The 18,457-nt window shown below is 36.9% G+C and overlaps 1 protein-coding gene across 1 annotated transcript in view; it reads right to left on the bottom strand.

Moving 5' to 3' along the window:
- chrm3a (cholinergic receptor, muscarinic 3a) overlaps nucleotides 1–18,457 on the bottom strand; it is an 82,394-nt gene that overhangs the window by 40,971 nt on the left and 22,966 nt on the right. Inside the window, exon 2 of the mRNA XM_034899181.1 lies at nucleotides 12,479–12,593. The gene's annotated coding sequence lies outside the window, so the exon portion shown is untranslated. The remainder of the gene's footprint in view (nucleotides 1–12,478; nucleotides 12,594–18,457) is intronic.

Genomic DNA, 18,457 nt, shown 5'->3' with positions numbered 1-18,457 from the left:
ACAAAGCCAGAAATCTTGGGGTAGTCATGGACTCAGACCTGAATTTTAACAGCCACATTAAGAAAATTACAAAATCAGACTTTTATCACCTTCAGAATATATCAAGGGTTAAAGGGCTGATGTGTCAACATGATTTGGGGTCTCCCTAAGAAATCAATCAGACAGCTGCAGCTGATTCAGAACGCTGCTGCTTGAGTTCTCACTAACACCAAGAAAGTTGACCACATCAATCCAGTTCTGAAGTACTTACACTGGCTTCCGGTGCCTATAAGAATTGATTTCAAAATAATTTTGCTAGTTCGTAATCACTAAATTTAGGGCCAAAACACATTTCTGATTTGCTGCTACACTATGAACCAGCCAGACCTCTTAGTTTGTCTGGGACAGGTCTGCTTCATGTCCCCAGAGACCGAACCAAACAGGGGGAAGCAGCGTTCAGTTTCTATGCTCCATATATCTGAAACAAACTCCCAGAAAACTGCAGATCCACTGCAACTCTTCTTTTTGATGTTGCCTGTCTTTAAATGGATGTTCATTTCTTTTTTGTTTAATTTCTTATACTGAACTGTAATTGTTATTCTTGTGTTGTATCTGTTTTTATTTTTTTAACTGTTTATTCTTGTGTTTTATCTGTTTTAATTTTTTTTAACTGTTTTTGTGTAAAGCCCTTTGAATTGCTCTGTTGCTGAAATGTGCTACAAATAAATCTGACTTGCCTTGCCTATACAATATTCTTTTGTGCAGCACAAAGTCATGTAATAAAATAACCTCTTCTCCAGCTGGTGATTTTGGCAAATGAGCTTTAAGCTCTCCACTACAAGAGCTTTTATTTAGAGCTTTTATTTTCCTCCTAATAGCCTTTGTCTCTGCCTTGTACTGCAGGACTCTCTCCCTCATTGGATGCTGACCAATAACACAGTCCCTCACCATGAAATGCTAATGGTGGGTTTTCTGTGCCATTTGACAGTTATGTGAATTTGCAAGTGTGAATGCAAGTGCATCTGTAAGGTTATTTCCGTTCAAATGTGGCGTACAGTATGCTGTGTTAAGGCAAAAGGAGAAAGAAGACAGACAAGGAGCAGTAACAGGCAGGAAAACGTATCCCAACAGAGAGAGTTGTCAGAAGATAATGACCATTTTTTTCTTAACCCACTGCTATTCCTCAAAAGAACAGTGGATACATATCATGAGGTGTCAAGGACTGATTTCCTGCTTAAATCCACTGGGATAAGAAATGATCCACACAACTTTTTAAATCTTGGTTTTCAAATCAAATAATATGAGTAGCCTACATCATGAACTGAATTCCGCAAAAAAAAAAAAAGGATTTTAGCCAATCCCAACAGTGCTTTGAACTGATCATGAATATTCAGACATCAGCCAGCTTGAACTGACCTTAGTCTCACTGGGTGAAGTGAAATGTTGAAAAGCAGGCATGTGTGACTGGGCATAAAAATCCACTTTAACACAACGTTAGCTTTTGCAAATAAACCAGGCAGCACTCGCCTGGAAATCACATGTTGAGTGGACACTTGTTGTAGGGTCTAAGGTTAATATTTTGGGGTAGCTTTGCTGGTTATGTCCCCAGAGAAACATTTAAATGAATTGCATTAAGCTAAAGAAATATGTGACTCAAATAAGAAGCCTCAGGACAGAACAATCCCCCAGAGGGTTTTTTTCGGACAAAATATGTTCAATTTACTGTCACCTAAGATAAAGCAGCACATTCTTATAGAGAAGCTTGCTTTTTGATGGAAAAGTGACTTGAATTATTAACCTTAATTTTCTGTCAATTTAATAATTAATTTATCGTTTAAGATTTACTGTTGAGAAATGCTCAGTGAATAAAATTATCAGACAAGAATGATAAATACCTGACAAAAAGGAACTTAATCACATTGATGCAAAAAACTAATTTAAATCCAACCTTGCCATAAAGAAGTTCTGCAACATTGACCATAATGGCCAACTACACTTACAGATATTTAAAGAGATATACAGTATGTCACAGTATAAACAGTATGTGAAAAAATGTTAATTTCAAATGCATGTCATCCTTTCACCATACCCTCGTTTTCATCACAACAATGCATAAACTTCAGAATCACAACACCACATACATTGAAAATCATAATATAAATATGTGTACATAAACAACGAGCTGCCAAACACAGCAGAGGGTAAAATAGGTTGCAAATTGCATAGCCCAGCACCTCAAATTCATTTTTCTCAATGCACTGGCAAATTATCGGGATTCCAATTACTTGGGTAATAGTAATTGGGTTATAGTTTGTTTGTTTTTAGCTGCAGGCTATGATGCAAAAAAGAGAAATTCTCCCTCCGAAGCATCTCATCAATGTTCAGAGACAGAGAGATACTTAGCATGTGCAATCACTGATGCACTGATGTTACATTTCACAGGTAATGAGTCAAATTACTTTGCTAAATGGAGGAGCCTAGTGCTCTGGCTAATATGCAGAGGTGACCTTTAGGGGGCCGTGCACTTTACTCAGTAGCCTACCCTTTCTCTCTGCTGAAGTTCAGGATTCAGCCAGAATGTTATCAGCAGGGTTAAACAGCATCTATTACTGACTGCTGGATTAAAGGGGAACAGACTGAAGAGGATGGTATTAGTCGGAAATGTCACATAAATATGCAAGCAATTAAAATTACAATGGTCTATTTATACAACACCACGTTAACATTTTATATATAGCATTATATTCAGAAGAAAATCAGTTTGGCTTGATATTAAGACATACAGTATGTGAGCAGTAGGGAACACCACCAGTTATATAATAATATAATACCAGTTACTTAAAGCGTAACTCTCACCAAGTCTTTTTGTGAATTTACCCAAGTCAAACTTTCATTTAAACGCATAATTAGGACGGAAACACCACTTTTAAGATTCACGTATTTTAATTTTTTAGTTAAATGGCCTTTTGAAGATTTTTTCTAAGATCGCATCAAAATTGCTATTTTTAAAACACTAAGAAAGCTCAACACATGAAACTTTGCTCAAAGTATCACCAGGGGCTCTACACAGGAACTTGAGCATAGAGAACACTGATTGTATAAACAGAGTTTGCTAAAAAGAAGTTTGTTGTTGTAGTTGTTTACGCTATCCGCCATCTTGTCGGTCAAAAAGTGTTGATCTCCGAGAGCGAATGAACAGACTAGTAAATGTCATTCTTAAATGAGGCTCTTTTTTCAATTACAAGGTTAAAATTGTTTTTCACTTATTGCAAAACAACAAATTATCGATGCATTTATATTAAACTAAACTTAAGAAGCTTTCCATCTTTACTCTCCTTCATGTTATGCTGCATTCGGAGATCAACACTCTCTGACTAGCGAGATGTCAGCGACCGGAAAAACCAACTTCTAAAGTGAGTTGTTCAAAACCTTTCTTATTAGTAAACGCTGTGTACACAAACAAGGTGTTCAATGCTAGAGTTCTGGTGTAGAGCCACTGGTGGTACCTCAAGCAAAGTTTAATGTTTAATGTGTCGAGCCTTTTTTGTGTTTTAAAAATAGCGATTTTGATGCTATCATAGTACTGTACCTAGCACTTCCACTCCCAAAAGGCCATTTGACCGAAAAATGAAAGTACAGTAAAGCTTAAAAGTGGCGTTTCTGTCCTAATAATGCGTTTAAACTAAAGTTTAAAGGCATTTAATCATTATTGATTTATTGATGAGCTAATTGAGGAGGCAAAAGACAGACAAGGATTAAAGCAAGAGTGGGGAATAGATAATTGAGAGCATTGACCATGATTTGGCCTAAGCTGATGTAACAGGGGGAGTAATACAATCATTGGTTTTCTGTAAAGCTAAATGCTTTGTGGGTCTGATTTAAACATCCACATTAGTGTTTTAAACATGGCTGGACAAGATGGATGTAATCTGCTGTCCGCCATGAAGACAGATGATTTATCAATATAGATGCAGATAACATGACACAGTGGGCAGTAGACTAATATACCAGATACCAAAATCAATCACCATGAGTCTCAAGCATGTTTCAAATTCAGAGTAAATTGTGTGTGTAAGAGAAATGGAGAGACAGTAGAACTTAATTATGTGCCTCTTGAAAGTTAAATAATGACTAATGGCAAATTCCTTAAAACATTAAGCTTTAAAGGACGTGCATGAGAAAAGCTCCAGGGGTGATTATGTTAATAAGAGCACATTTCCTCTCTCGGCTGCTTCAAAGTGAAGCCTACACAGGTGGATTGATATTCCTGCATGGAGCCAGACAAAGCAGTGGGAGGGTTAGTGCGAGGCCAGTTGCACTCCATGCATGTGTGCATAAATGTGTGTGTTCACATGTGTATACTCATCTGTCTTGGTGTGTCTGCATTTTTAACAAGGCCTGATCCAAGTGCCTCCAGATGCTAGTGCCATTTTCTCCCCTGCCAATCAAAGGCCACAGCAGAATGCCAGTTCCTGAGAGCCCTGGTTTACAGTCAGCTTACCTGTATCTTAGTATTACTCAGATGCCCACTGTGCTCTACCCCCTTAGCAGTCATGTCACACAAAGGAAACATTTTCCCAGAGTTAAAGCACCAGGCAACAGGCACGAAACATTTTAGTTTGTATAAATTATGTTTAGTTATAAATATGTACAGTATAATCAGATCAGTATGTAATCAAAAGCCAGGAGTACTTCTTAGAATAATTCTTAAATGTTCAGTTTTGGTTCATTTGGCAAAGTCCCATTTAAATTCAAAAAGACATATTTATCCATTATTGGGTGCAGCTTTTCTGTTTAGCTATGATGAAAATGTGATATTGTCTTTATAAATCTGTGCAGCTACACATATTGAACCAAATATGTTATCGTTTTCAATTTGCCTGGGAACGAATGATCTGTTCTTACAGATGATATCATAACCTGACATTACATTCCTTTTCCAGTAAGTGCATCCATCGCTTTTTATGAATCCCTTGTGCACATGCACGGCATTTGAATCTGCCACTGACAATGTAAATCACTAATTTACGAGGTAACTATTTGAGTGTAATGACAATGACAATAATCTTAATCTTAAGGATTACAATTTGAAACAGATCAAAATAAAACTAAAACATGAAAACAATAGAATGACACTTTACCTTTGGATTTTACCTTTAAGCTTTTGATAATATGTCCTCCGCAAGTATTAAGAACAGGACACAGCATTATGCATTTATCATCATAGAGGTCAAACAAGCTACTGCAGAGAAAATGGCTTCTTTGAAAGTGCTGGCATGCTATTAAATTATAGTTTTACAAGTAAGGCACCTTTGACAATGTAGGTTAATGTAAATCCCACCAACTGAACATGGCTGGTGCAGCAGGTGCTGGAGCCAGTGTTGTCTTTACTTTTTGACACCATCAATTCGCCTCATCCAACAACAATGACAACATCCTTGACATTTACACTCATCAAGTTGTTGCCCAGTGGATGTCTCAGAAAAGGCCACTTGATTGCAGCACATGAGACATAGACCTTCTGTGCTCTTATTTTTCATTCTGGTAATTAAAAATGATATCTTGTCTAAAGGCCGGCACCTTGACAAGACAGCCTTCATCAAGCTCCATCCATCTTGAGGAAGTATTTTTTACTCTGTTATATTTCAAAGAATTTACTTAAAACCAGTAATAAATAAAAAGATTAATAGAAGGAACAACAACAGTGCAATAAATGACCTCAATGTACGTCATGGAGAAATGTATCCGTCCCAATGGCATTGCTGATTCTGGCACAGATTAGCATAGCCTGTAAAGAATTGCTGACATCACTAAAACAGGCTATACTAATTAAAGCCAGAATCATCAATTCAGATCCTTGGTCACCTTGACCTAAAAATAGAGGAAAGGTTTGTTCCAAGCGAAGCTAGAGTTGTAAACAAATCAAAAGTTAGCATCAGAAGGTGAGTAGATTAATGGGAGTTAAAAGAAAAGCACATGAGAAACTGGATGCTTCCTTTGTCTGGAAACGTAAACAATAACATTCAATTTAAAAGAGTTAAATACGACAAATATGTTTATTACATATTAAACAAGCAATCATATTTTTCTGTAAAGGGAACATGAAAGAAAAATCCCTTAAACTGGGTGTTGGAAATACTTTCAGTTTGCAAATCCCTTTCATCCCTGTGAGTGTTCAACGTGTGGTTCATTTCAGTTCAGAGGAGAACAGCAGTAGAAACAGGGTCCACACAGGACAAATGTCCCCTTGTTCTATCAGCAGTCTTTATCAAACAGAAGCCGTATCTGTGATTAATACCGCAAACAATGCATTACACCAGGACCAGCTTCTAAATGACACCCTGCCTATAATGGATGGCCTGGTGAAAGAAAAATAAAGGGAGCACAAGAAAGAGAGGAGTGGGAGGGAGCAGGTGTAAGAGAGAGTGAACACCAAGGAGAAAGTTAGGAAAGTACAATGTACAATGTTTTTAGATAAGGAGAATATAAATTCTGTTTCAGCTCAGAAATAGGTGGAGCAAAAATATTACAGAATTTCCCACACAGAGGAATGAATAGGAAAGATAAGTCAAAAGCTTCACTAATGAGTATGTTTTACTGGTTTTGAAATATATGTCAAAAACATGACGTCCCCTGTGTTTGGTTTGTTTGCTCTTTGAAAGCCTTTGTGAATAAAACACTGGAAGGTACATCTGTTTGAAAGAATTGTCTTAAAAAAAAGGTATCCCTCAAGATGCTCAGCTCAAAAGTCTTAATCTTTCACTGTCTATCTGTGGCTTAGTGAATGCAGAAGATGTAATAAGTCATCCTACCTATGATACGGTGTTGGGTAGATACAGTTTACCAATTCATCATAATACCATCATGACGCAAGCCGTGATTTCTATCATTGACTTTGAAAAAGAAAAGTTTCTGAGGCGTTGTGCAAACCAAATAACTACACTAGTATGACTATATTGAAATATATTGATATTTGAAATATTTCAGTCTGGACCGAATTGGTGAGACCAACCAACAAACCAGCACTGCCATCCACAGAGCCATACTGCTACTATTCAATTTCTCATGTTGCAAACTTTTATTTCCCTGTTTTATCCATCCAAAACACCAGCAATGTTATTCTTAACCAAACAGAAGCAGATAGATTGGCAAATTAAACTAAAAATAAAGAAACAGAATTAAAGCCTAAAAAACACTGACTACAAAACCTTTTTCCTCCATTAAACAATAAGCTGCTGCTTGGAATTGTGTGAGACCAGCTTGTGGTTCCTTGTTCTAGTCAATAACCTTTACTGCTAAAACACCACTTTTAGTGTGATAGAGTCGTCCTGAGCTAATACAATTTAATGAAGTAACTTCACCATGCATTTGTCTTCAAAGGGACTCCTTAAAAACATTTTTTTCTAAATGTATTTGTGTGCAGCACCCTAACAAGAATTCCATCATTTGTCCTGCTTGTACTAAACAGAATGGCCTATAGAGCTTATTAAATGGGTAATTTAGACTAAAATTACATCCTGTTGTTACTTAAAGAAGCTAGACAATATATATATATATAGTTTTGATTCAGATTCCAGTGGTAGTGTGTTGTCAAATAAATGATTTACTTACCAAGTTATGTTGCCAAAAATTATTTGTCAAATTTATATTTATATATATATATATGACAAAATATTTCATTGTATGAAAATAACCCGTAAAAACAGCAGCTAAATCCATTATAGCAAACAGAAGTCAATGTTTAGCAGGTATACAATAAAATTCCCTTAGGGACTGGTGTTTGTGTTGAATATTGCAAACATGCACAGACTGAGGTTAGACTATTGCAGTCCACGTCTGCAGAATAACATGTCTGCGGGTCAGGGGGTTGACTGAAGAGCAACATGAATCTAAAGCCACCACATAAAATTTTGCCTAGGGAGAAAATTTGGAGAGATGCATCTGGACACTGTCTCCAGCAGGTATAGGACCGTGTGTTCTGGCAGCTGGTTCTCCACAAGACGTTCAGACAAGCAAAGCACATTATTTCCCATTTAGCTTTCACTATGGGCATAATGTAAGGACATTGATGTAATAATCACAACATAAAAGTGTGTGTCGGGTGTGGAAAAAGCTGTTGCCCCACTTTCATGTACGAAGAAGGTTCCAAAACACAAACTGAACAATACTTGACCTGCAGATGGAGGCTAAAAACATATGAAGACCTGGCAAGCAGGAATGGCAAAGGATAAATTAGGAACACCTACATAACTAGAGCTTAGGAAAAAAACTTATGATATGGTGTTATGATTCAGCTGTAGATAAGAAAGTTCATATTAAGAGATAAGGCCGAAGACCAGTTACAGGGATCAGAGGGTACACAATTTATACAAACTCTTAGATAAAGATGTGGTGATAAACAATGTATGTTTCCTTTGGCTAATGCCGTTTTATGAGACCGAAATATCTAAGTAAAATTTATGGAGAGGTTAGAAAAAGAGTCTTAGTAGTTTTGCTTTGTACGGAAAAACACTTTGACACAAGTCAAACATCAGCAGCATGGGTATGAGCACAGAGCGTACGGGTCAAACCAGTGATGAAATTAAAAAGAGATGCCCAAAAGGCATAATAAGTGCCCAAACATTATAGGACAAGTACAGAAAAGCTATGCAGTATTAATGCTGAGCATAGGGCAGCTTTTTTCAGCAGGACATCTGGATCTTTAGAAAGAAAGATTGCTTTGGAGCAAACCTATTGACAAAAAGAGGCAGCAATTTGAGCCAAAGCTGCATTTGGACAAAGCAGTCAGTGGATGAGGTGGTAAAGTGCAGGAAAGGGACTTGGCTAAAGAGTTGTGCAATATGGAAGGTAACCAAATTAGACTCATTATGTGCAACACAATATGTGCCAGCATCCCCACCCCAAACCTCAATGGGTAAGTGAGTGAAGGTGAGAAAAGACAACAAGAGAATAGCAATGCAAATAATAATCAACAATTTCTACTAAATAAAAAACAGTTGCAACAGTTCAATGGTCATTCATAAGGTTTTTTTTATCACTCAATGGTTAACAGTACAAAGTACATGATTTATCACTATTTGTTGCATACTGCAGTGAGGATAACACAGCAGTCAGTCTAAACATGACAGAGCCTCTGAGCTCAATCCCCAGATAAAAGTCATCAAAAACAGCTGTGGGTCTTCAATCTTACTTTGAAATAAATTGCCAGATGTTCCATACTATGAAAATATAATTATTACAATAATCCTTGCAACAGCTCAATTTCACAATTGCTGGAAATCAAAGTGATGTCCAACCTCTAATATAAAGTATGCAATTTACAGTATGCAACAACTGGATGCATTATTCTTCACAAGAATGAAATCTCACAAACCGATCAGTAAGATCTTCAAATAGTCACTTAGCTAATTACTAAACATAAACAGCTGGCTAAAGACTAATCTAAATCAGATCCTGTTTTAATTCCATTGCACAGCTGTTAAAATGTTCCTTTGTACTCTGTAAAAACACTCTAACTATTGCAAAAATACAGTTTGATTAATGAACCAGAGAACAATAGAGAAAATGTACAGCAGCCACCGTTTCAATGAAGACATATGGACACACTGACCGCAGAGAGAGTAAAGGTTAAAAAAAGGTTGCCTCAATTTCAGCAACATTTGACACAAGTACCATGCTATTCAAGTGCTGCAATTTCTGAGAAACTGCATTTGAACTTCTGTGCTGTAGACAGAGAGGCTGTCCAAATCCTGTCCAAACCTCCCTCACCCAACAGATCCAAACAGATGCTATTAAAACTACACAGAGCAAAGCAGTACAGACACTTACATTATTCAAAATAGCTGTTAGCCAATTCTTATTTAAGTGTTTTACTGATGATCAAATGGTAAGTAAGTGTAAAAACATGTGGGGGAAGCATATTGAAATTAAGTGTAGAAAAAAATGGTTCTGTCAAACAAGCTGTTTTACTAATTTTTAGTGTACACCTAATGTATTTAGTGTTTAGAGTGATGCTGTGTACTGTAAACATAAAATTATCAACTCTGGTATTACAGATGGATAATTACTAAATATTTAATGACTTGGATCATGATTTGGGTAAAAAATGATTAGTGCATTTTTTTAAAACAAACATTGAAAACTCCTTACATAATTTTATCTGAAATTTAAAAAACTATTCATGTAGACTGAGATACTGAATTTGCCACAGCTAGAGAGTTTTTAAGGAGACCAAAAAAAAACTTTGTAGTGGTTTAAAAATGACTTTAGTGATGTGTGTGTGTGTGTGTGTGTGTGTGTGTGTGTGTGTGTGTGTGTGTGTGTGTGTGTGTGTGTGTGTGTGTGTGTGTGTGTGTGTGTGTGTGTGTGTGTGTGTGTGTGTGTGTGTGTGCGCGCGTGTGTGTGTATGTGTGTATTTGCACTTGTTATATCAAAGATCTCCTAACTTTGTCAAGGATTGTTCTGTAATTGCAAGTTGGAACATGAGCGTTTTCTGAACTGAATAATAATTTTTGATCCATGAAGTATTCAGGAGTAGTTTCTTCTGCAAATATTCGTTTTTTTAATAATGACAGAAATGTTAAATGTGATTTGTAACTAGAATCGAGACTTCATTAAATAACGGTGAAGAATATGTCCTTAAGTTCCTTCAAATTTTGGTATCAGATAAACAAAATTCCTTAAAGCATTTTAAACCTGAAATCAATAATTACAATCTGACACTAAACATAGTAAAAGTCCAATAAAATCTAACATTGTAACCAACAGCTGAAACAGATAAGATCAAAGAAGTGTAGGACAAAAAATTACTTCAGACAGGTAATCATATTTCAAGAAATTAGGTGACAGAAATGGTTTGTCTAAGCCTCCCTACACTCACGCCCAAATGTGCTCACCCATATCTCTTGTATAACCATGCCTGATGTTACTGAGAAGCCAAATTAAATGCACGCTGAATGAATTTTTCCCAATGCTTGAATGCATTTAACCAGTCCTGGTGTTGTACCCACACACACAGATATACTGTAAATCCCCTGAACTTTGTATGTAGTAACTGTATTTACACTGTACATATGCCCCTGTTACTTCAATGACAAATGAGCCTTGCCTTTGGCCAGTTATTAAAAAAAAAAATGTCATGTTTGCTTGATGTTAATGAATTTTGTGTTAGTTTCACTTACACAGATTGCATTGATTATAGCCTGAGGTCCTCTATGAATGCAAGTCAACTATCAATCACAGCTTCAGTGCAAACCTGATTTCCATAAAAAGGCACTCTCGCCAAAGGCTACTTCATTTGAGAGTAACTTTTCAGAGCAGTTGAGGGTAATATGTTATCACAGAACACACAAAATCAGCCATATGCCTGTTAGGCTTGGGGGCAAATTTTATTACTTTCAAACAAGGTTATAGCTTTATAACGCTTAACATTTATCTTCATTTTTATGTGAGGCAAGACTACTCATAAGCCATAGGTTTTAAGCAATGGATTAATAAAAAAGGCGTACAGTAACTTCACAATTAAAATATAAAGTATTCTTCTAGAGTGACTATTTTCCTTTTTTTAACACTATCTTTTACCTACAATCTGCCCTTTACAGGAGCCCTAAGGTTACCATATTGGGCACAGTAAATCACGGGAATAGAGAACCTGGATAATTGCATGTCTGCTGCCAGGTCACAAGTGGCATTTCATACCGTACAACCAATAGCCTAGCTCTCCAATTCTGGCTCTAACACACATATCCATTTCAGTTGGTGAAGAACTGCCCCTCTCCTGTGGCGCTAATACAATGCTTTTAACATTTCTAAGGTTCTTATTGAATCAAACCACACGTGTGCTGAGTTTAGTCAGTCCAAGCTATTTCTCTAGGCCCTTGATCACGTTGCACAGTATTGCACATTATAATTATTATTATTGTTATTATAATTATTATTGTTATTATAATTATTATTAGTATTATTAGTATTATTAGTATTATTAGTATTATTAGTATTATTATCACCGGTATAAGTAGTGTAGTAGAATTTGTATTTTTGATTTGTTTGGTTATTGTTGTCAGGCAGTTATCGTTATAATGTTTGTTTATTTTGTTTTCGACTTGTATGCGCCAATAGTTAGTTTCCACAGGTAATATGTTACAGATGGTTTGCACTCGTCACAGAGGACTGCTTCCCTATATGGGTCTTTGCTTATGCAAATAACAAACTGCTTGGAATGTGCATGCAAATTAAGATCAAAGACGATTCACCAACGTTTTCACATGGTGCACTGGCTTCATGGATGAGAAAAGGTTTTTGTTTTTCTTTATAAAGGTCTGGTGATGCTGTTAACAAAAACATCAAACCAACATTGGATTGATCCTTTTTAGGGGGATAGTTGAAAATAAAAAATAAAAAACAGAATTGACATTGTCTCATTTATTATTATATTTACCTTATGCAGTGTATATATATATAATTGAGACAAATACAAAAGATTCACTGACTCTTAACTCACCAAATGTTTTGGGGAGGTGAAGTGTCTGCAGGTCACCTTTCAGCGGAGTGCCTTTTGGTATCCATGGTGTCTACTGGGGATGCGCAGTCGTCCTCCTCCAGCTGGATCATGGTGTCTGGGAAGCAGACAGGGAGCAAAGGGGCAGATGGAAAAGTAGGGGAAAAGAGAGATGATTTTTCTAAATGAGGGAGTGGAACACCTATAGCACACTAACCTTTTTAGCACTTGAAATTATGGAGCGGTCTGCTTCAACAGGTAGACCACATATACATAAGTAAGATCATGACACTATGTCACTACAATTTAAGCCAAAATGACTGCTCTTTTAATGCAAAATATATAATTTTTTCCTCTCAAAGAAGAGTCAAAGGTCTTTAGTCAGGAACTAATTTGTACATCTTCCTATGTGTCTTGCTGCCAAATGGCTTATATTGCTCTACGTAATATACCTTTCTATCTGCAGCAGTTTTAAAATCTTTCTTTGTGCAATATGTTTTAATCAAGGATCTACTTGAGTAGTGTAACTACCATTCCCCACTGTCAAAGGAAAGAATGGCATGTCTTTATGTCTTGGGAAGTGTTCATGCCTTATATAGTCTTGGTCTAGTAGAGTTGCCTGCTGCACATAGCTGGATCTAGCCAGGGGCTAAGGAAGCAGACTTTATGAGAGCTCATTAAAATCTTCTTCAAGTCTTACGAGACAAATATGAATGTATAACAAAAAATGAGCTTGCCATTTAAAATAATCAAAAGTAATAGAGCAGTTCCCAGACTGAAAAAGCAATTATTAAACATGGCCATAGCTGGCCTGGATGGGTAAATGAAAAAGGGTGACAGAGCGGACAAGACAAGAGCTCAGTGCCGATAATTAAACAATTCGCAAACGCCTTGAGTATTGTGAAACAAATGAACAGGCTACTCTCTTTTTCATGTTACACTTACAAATTCCACCTAAAAGGTCATTGGAGGAAATATTTTGCAATATTTATGGCAGGTTGGATGATATTTCACGGCGAGGAGGATTCACAATGACACATTTTTTGCAAACACTAACATTTATAAAGTTTCCCAAAGACCAAACTAATTTAAATAAAAATCCACATTTCCATTTCTTTGTATTGTATAAAACAGATTCCAACAAGATGGACCTCACTTGGTCTATCTGCTCCACATTTTAGCTGAGTCTGCAGGAGCGTTCTCAAGTAAGCCATAAGGAGGACTGAACAAGACAATTACCATTTTCAAGTTTTCCCTTTAAATCTGCAACCTTACTTGAGCTGAGTCTCAATTTGCATGAAATACCCTATGAATGAGGGGGCTTTTCCTACAATAATATGAAATGGTAATTATCCAGATAGAGAGTGAATGTGAAAGTACAATAGCTCATTACCAATCTTCACATGTGAAGTCCACTGCTTTAAAGTAACAGATAAAAGGTCAAATAATTATATAAGCTTTAGTTCTAAGCCTCACAGTGAATTTCTCTTAAGAAGAAAGTCTTGGAAATGTTCATTTTCAAAATGCAACTAGAAAAGGAGAAGAAATGAATGTTTAATAAGAAAACTTTTGTTACATGTGAGAATGTTCATCCATACCCCAGGCATCTGGCACAAGGGCAAATCACAAAACACTGCAACAATTCCCTGCACTGACAAAAATCAAATCTACTATATTTGTAGGTTAGGAGGCAGTTTAGGCAACTTAGGAAGCAACTGGGTGCATATGCTGTAGCAAAATAATATATTAACTTTTCAGCTCTTAAATTCAGGTGTTACTTTGTTCCTCTAATATATGCATACATGAAGAAATATGTTTTGTTCTGTTCATGCAGTTTAGAATGAGTAGAAAATATCTTACCATGTTATTAGGAGCTGATGTTATTAGATCATTATAAAACCTGAATGGCAAAATGTTTTGTTATTTTAGGTATGGTGTGTTATTTTTGTGAAATGTAACTTCAGATCTCTCCCCTTTAAACAGAATTTTATCAGGTCAGATGTGTGACCGTATTGCATTGTATCTCTAAACAGATAATTAATTAGCTCAATTAGCTCAATTAGCTACCTAGCAGTTACACCCACCAATTACTTGCTGTAAATATTTAGAACAACTTAGCTCAACTGTACATCTTCACTTATAATAAGCACTTTTGTCATAAATAGGCTAAGTATGAACTTACCATGAGCTGGTAAACCTCTGCATGCATCATGCAATAGTCAAACTTATTGTTTCCAGGTGAAAATAACCAACTGGTGACTTCCTGTGTATTAAATGAGGAACACAGGAGTCTTCAGCCTCCTCAGGCCAACATTGCAACATACAGGCACAGTGGTACAGACACAATCCACAGTGGCAACAACTAAAACATGATAGGCTGGATGGTTCAGATTAAACACTGCAAATCTCATTAAACTTTCATTCACTCACAGTCCCACTTCTCTCTTACTCCTACAGTAAATTGAACCCCTTATCTTACCTAGCTTTGGTCCAATATAAATCTACTGGTAAAGCTCTTCAAATGTATTGGCCGAAAAGACTTGCTATCAGCTTTCACTGACTGTTTATCCTTCCCTGTTAGTGCAGCAAAGTGAGAACAACTAAACAGTAAAACTCCCCTTGATTAATGAATTTGTGATTTATATTGTATGACTCAAATACCCAGTGTCAGCTTGATTTAGGAGCTACCGGTTCCATTGGGGGTTGGGGCATGATAAAAAATAGGCCTCAGACTTCATTCAATGCTTAGGCTGAAGAAGAATGTTTATGGAGTCTGCTCCTCAACATCTTAACCTTGCAGCAAATACTTCATCCCACTGGGGTTAACTGCTACAAATGATTCAGTATCTGATCACCTGCTTGAAAGGGCTCAGCAAGAGCCTTTGTGCCTCAGAGAGTGTCTTACAAATGGCCTTCTTTTATGAATTGATGGTGCAGAGGAGTATATTGTTTCCAGCTGTAACACTGCATTCAGGAATGTGTAGGAGCAAGGCAGTTTGTGTGTTTGAGAGAGACAGTCAAAAAGACAGACATACAAAAAGACAGAGGGAAAAGGACAGAAAGTTTGTGTTTCTTATGGTTGAACCGCAGTTGAGATTCAGCCAAGGTCATTCTCTTACTTATGACATACATGGAGCCAGACTGAGTCTCTCACTTGGACGCTCTCCATCTGCTCCCACTGATAAGACCGGGAACTTCATGTGCAGCAGACAGACACCACGGCTCTGTGTTGTGTGGATCTGGTGTGATTAAAACCAAATTTAGGTTTTCTTGAATTGCAATGAAGACAGCATTCGCACATACATAGTATACATGCCTCTAAAGATGGGCTTTAACATATAATTTAGATGTCATGTTATACTACTATCTACCAGGGTCCATGAATAAAACAAAGACTTCTCTTGTGCATTTTTCAAATGTAATTGTATGTAGCGGGGTAAAACAAACTGTCTATGTACAAGCTACTGTGAAGCAGAGGAAGCACTTTGCAGCAGTCACATCTACTGCTCCGTGGAGAATTATTCTACTAAAAGACCTTTCCAACCACAAAGGTGGACAGGGATATTATGTTAATTGGTTTATGCATGTCAGCTGGAAAACTCAATTGCAGCCTATCAAAGAGGGCTAAAACAGCTTAACCAAAGTAAGACTTTAACCAAGCTTCCAAAAGTCCACATATTTTTCCTCAGTGTCTGAAGCCCGTGTAAAATAGGAGAGGTGTAAGTGCAACTCGCTGACCAGCAGGACTGCTCCGCTTTCTCCTGATCAACACTCAGTCACCACTCTGCCAGCTAAAGCTTGCTTTAAATTACATCTTTCTGGCGCATCGGTTAGGACACTTTTTCTGAAAGCCTTCTGTTGTACCACATGAATTTAAGAATAGGGCTTGGTTAAGGACAGCAGCTTAAACAGAAAGAGAAATATGGGTGATAATAAATTCTGTATGGGTGGGGCATTACCAGGGATTAGACAGGCACCATGTTGGTGCCAGTCTTAAACAAAGACATGACGATGGTAACACATTATACAATGTTTAAGAAAGTGGCAATAAAGTAATCATAATATTAATCATATTTGCTGAACTGGGAGGATGGTTTGTTTTTTGATACAATAAAAAGCAATTCCACAATTAAACTGACAGTGCTTTGAATGTGGATTACACTCAGTTATCTGAACATGTCTTTGGGTTTTATAACAAACTAATTTTGCATTTTTGCATTACCAGAATAATGCCTCTACATCAATAAACCACAGAATCTTTGACAGCAACCCGACCACAGGCACAATGTTTTCTTTGTTAAACCTTCACATTGTTAAATGAGTAAATTTGCGAGCCATCTGATAAAAAAACTGCCACTACCACTGCCACTAACAAACACACACACACACCTTCCCTTAGTGGTCATCTAAAGGGCTACAGTATATCAAAAACTTCAATCAAATGGACAAACTACAGGCATGCTTCTGTGATATCGAGAAGATTACAGACTGATCAACATAACTACAGCTGATGATCTCAACATGCAATGCTTCCTGTTAAATGAGCCTTAGCCCATGGAGGTGGACCAATTGGCAGGAAATGAGACCAAATAGATTTGGAAACAGATGGAAGAGAAGCAGCCACTATGAAGCCCATGAGACTGTAAAGAAAAGAAAAAGATGACGGGTGAAGATGAAAATGAGACAGAGAGAGCGAGAGTGGACAGTGTGAAATAAAGGGCACTATGCAATGTGACTTTTAAATGCTTAGAACAGAATAATGCCATTTCCTCTTAAAATCAGCGAACTGAGATATATATTTGGCTCGCTATCCAAGCAAAAAGTACAACTTTGACCAGTGGCATTAGGATCTGTCAGTAACGCATTTGAACAAAAAACATCTGTTTCAAAGAACTAAAACCACTGAAAGCAATCTGTAACACGTTGCTGTGTATACTTATGTAGTCTTTCCAAGAAACAAGACACAAGAGAAAAACTGAGGCCTTGAAAATCAGCCAAAAGCAAGGCTTTCTCGCCCTCTTACATTTCTTAAGAGACATCTTTCTAAAAGAATCGCATTGAGACAATGTCTCTACCTTCACAGCCAATTTTAAGACAGATTCAAGATTCATTCAATCTTTGCTTTCAGACATTTCAGACATCAACACTGGCGGCACAACAGGTCTTTGTAACCTCACAAACAAACTCCACAACTACTAGACAGTTACCAACTCTTCAATGTCCAAATATAAACAGAAAGGCCACACCAAAATTGAAAATGAACCTGCTATGCACTCTCACTTGACTCATATTTGAATATATACTAACTCTAGAACTCAACTTAATCAAAGTTATTAATGCTGTTGGAAGGTGTTCATAATCGTCTTAAAGAGAAATTATTCAGTTATACTGTATATGTGAATTTAGCTGAAATGCATTTGGCCAAAAATGATGGATTTAGCTTTTGAAGTGTCACATGTTTGACAAGTCAAACATGTGACATCACCAACAACAATTTTAATGGCAGATTTTTACTTTTGTGAGACTATGAGAAGTAAAATAGAATGTACACTGTGGCGTTTTTGACCACTGGTTGCACTATGTAGCAAACTTTTATAACTGGGTTTACGCTTTGTTTGCATTATGCACAAGTATTGTATGAGGACAGCAGGGCATATGTACATGCTCACATACAAGTTTCAAAAAATTGCAATGATGGGCAGTTGGTGGCGGTAACAGGCAAAGACACGTGGCAATGAACCACAACAAAAAGCAAAGAAGAAGAAGACTGCAAAATAGCAAAGATTTATGTAAACAATAAGATTTAAATATTCAAAAGCATCAGCTTTATAAAGGAAATGTTAAAAAATATACACAAGGCCTCATGAATAGAAGTTCCAAGGATAAGTTATGGTGAGTAACACTTAACATAAGCATCCACAGGTTACATTGACTTTTCCTTGGCATTTGCATCTGGGCCAGGACAACAATGGATTGACACAA

The sequence above is a fragment of the Etheostoma cragini genome, chromosome 17 (genome assembly GCF_013103735.1).
Source record: "Etheostoma cragini isolate CJK2018 chromosome 17, CSU_Ecrag_1.0, whole genome shotgun sequence".
NCBI lineage: Eukaryota > Metazoa > Chordata > Actinopteri > Perciformes > Percidae > Etheostoma > Etheostoma cragini.
Note: the sequence above shows the minus strand (reverse complement) of the source record. Positions and strands in the feature narration are given on the sequence as shown.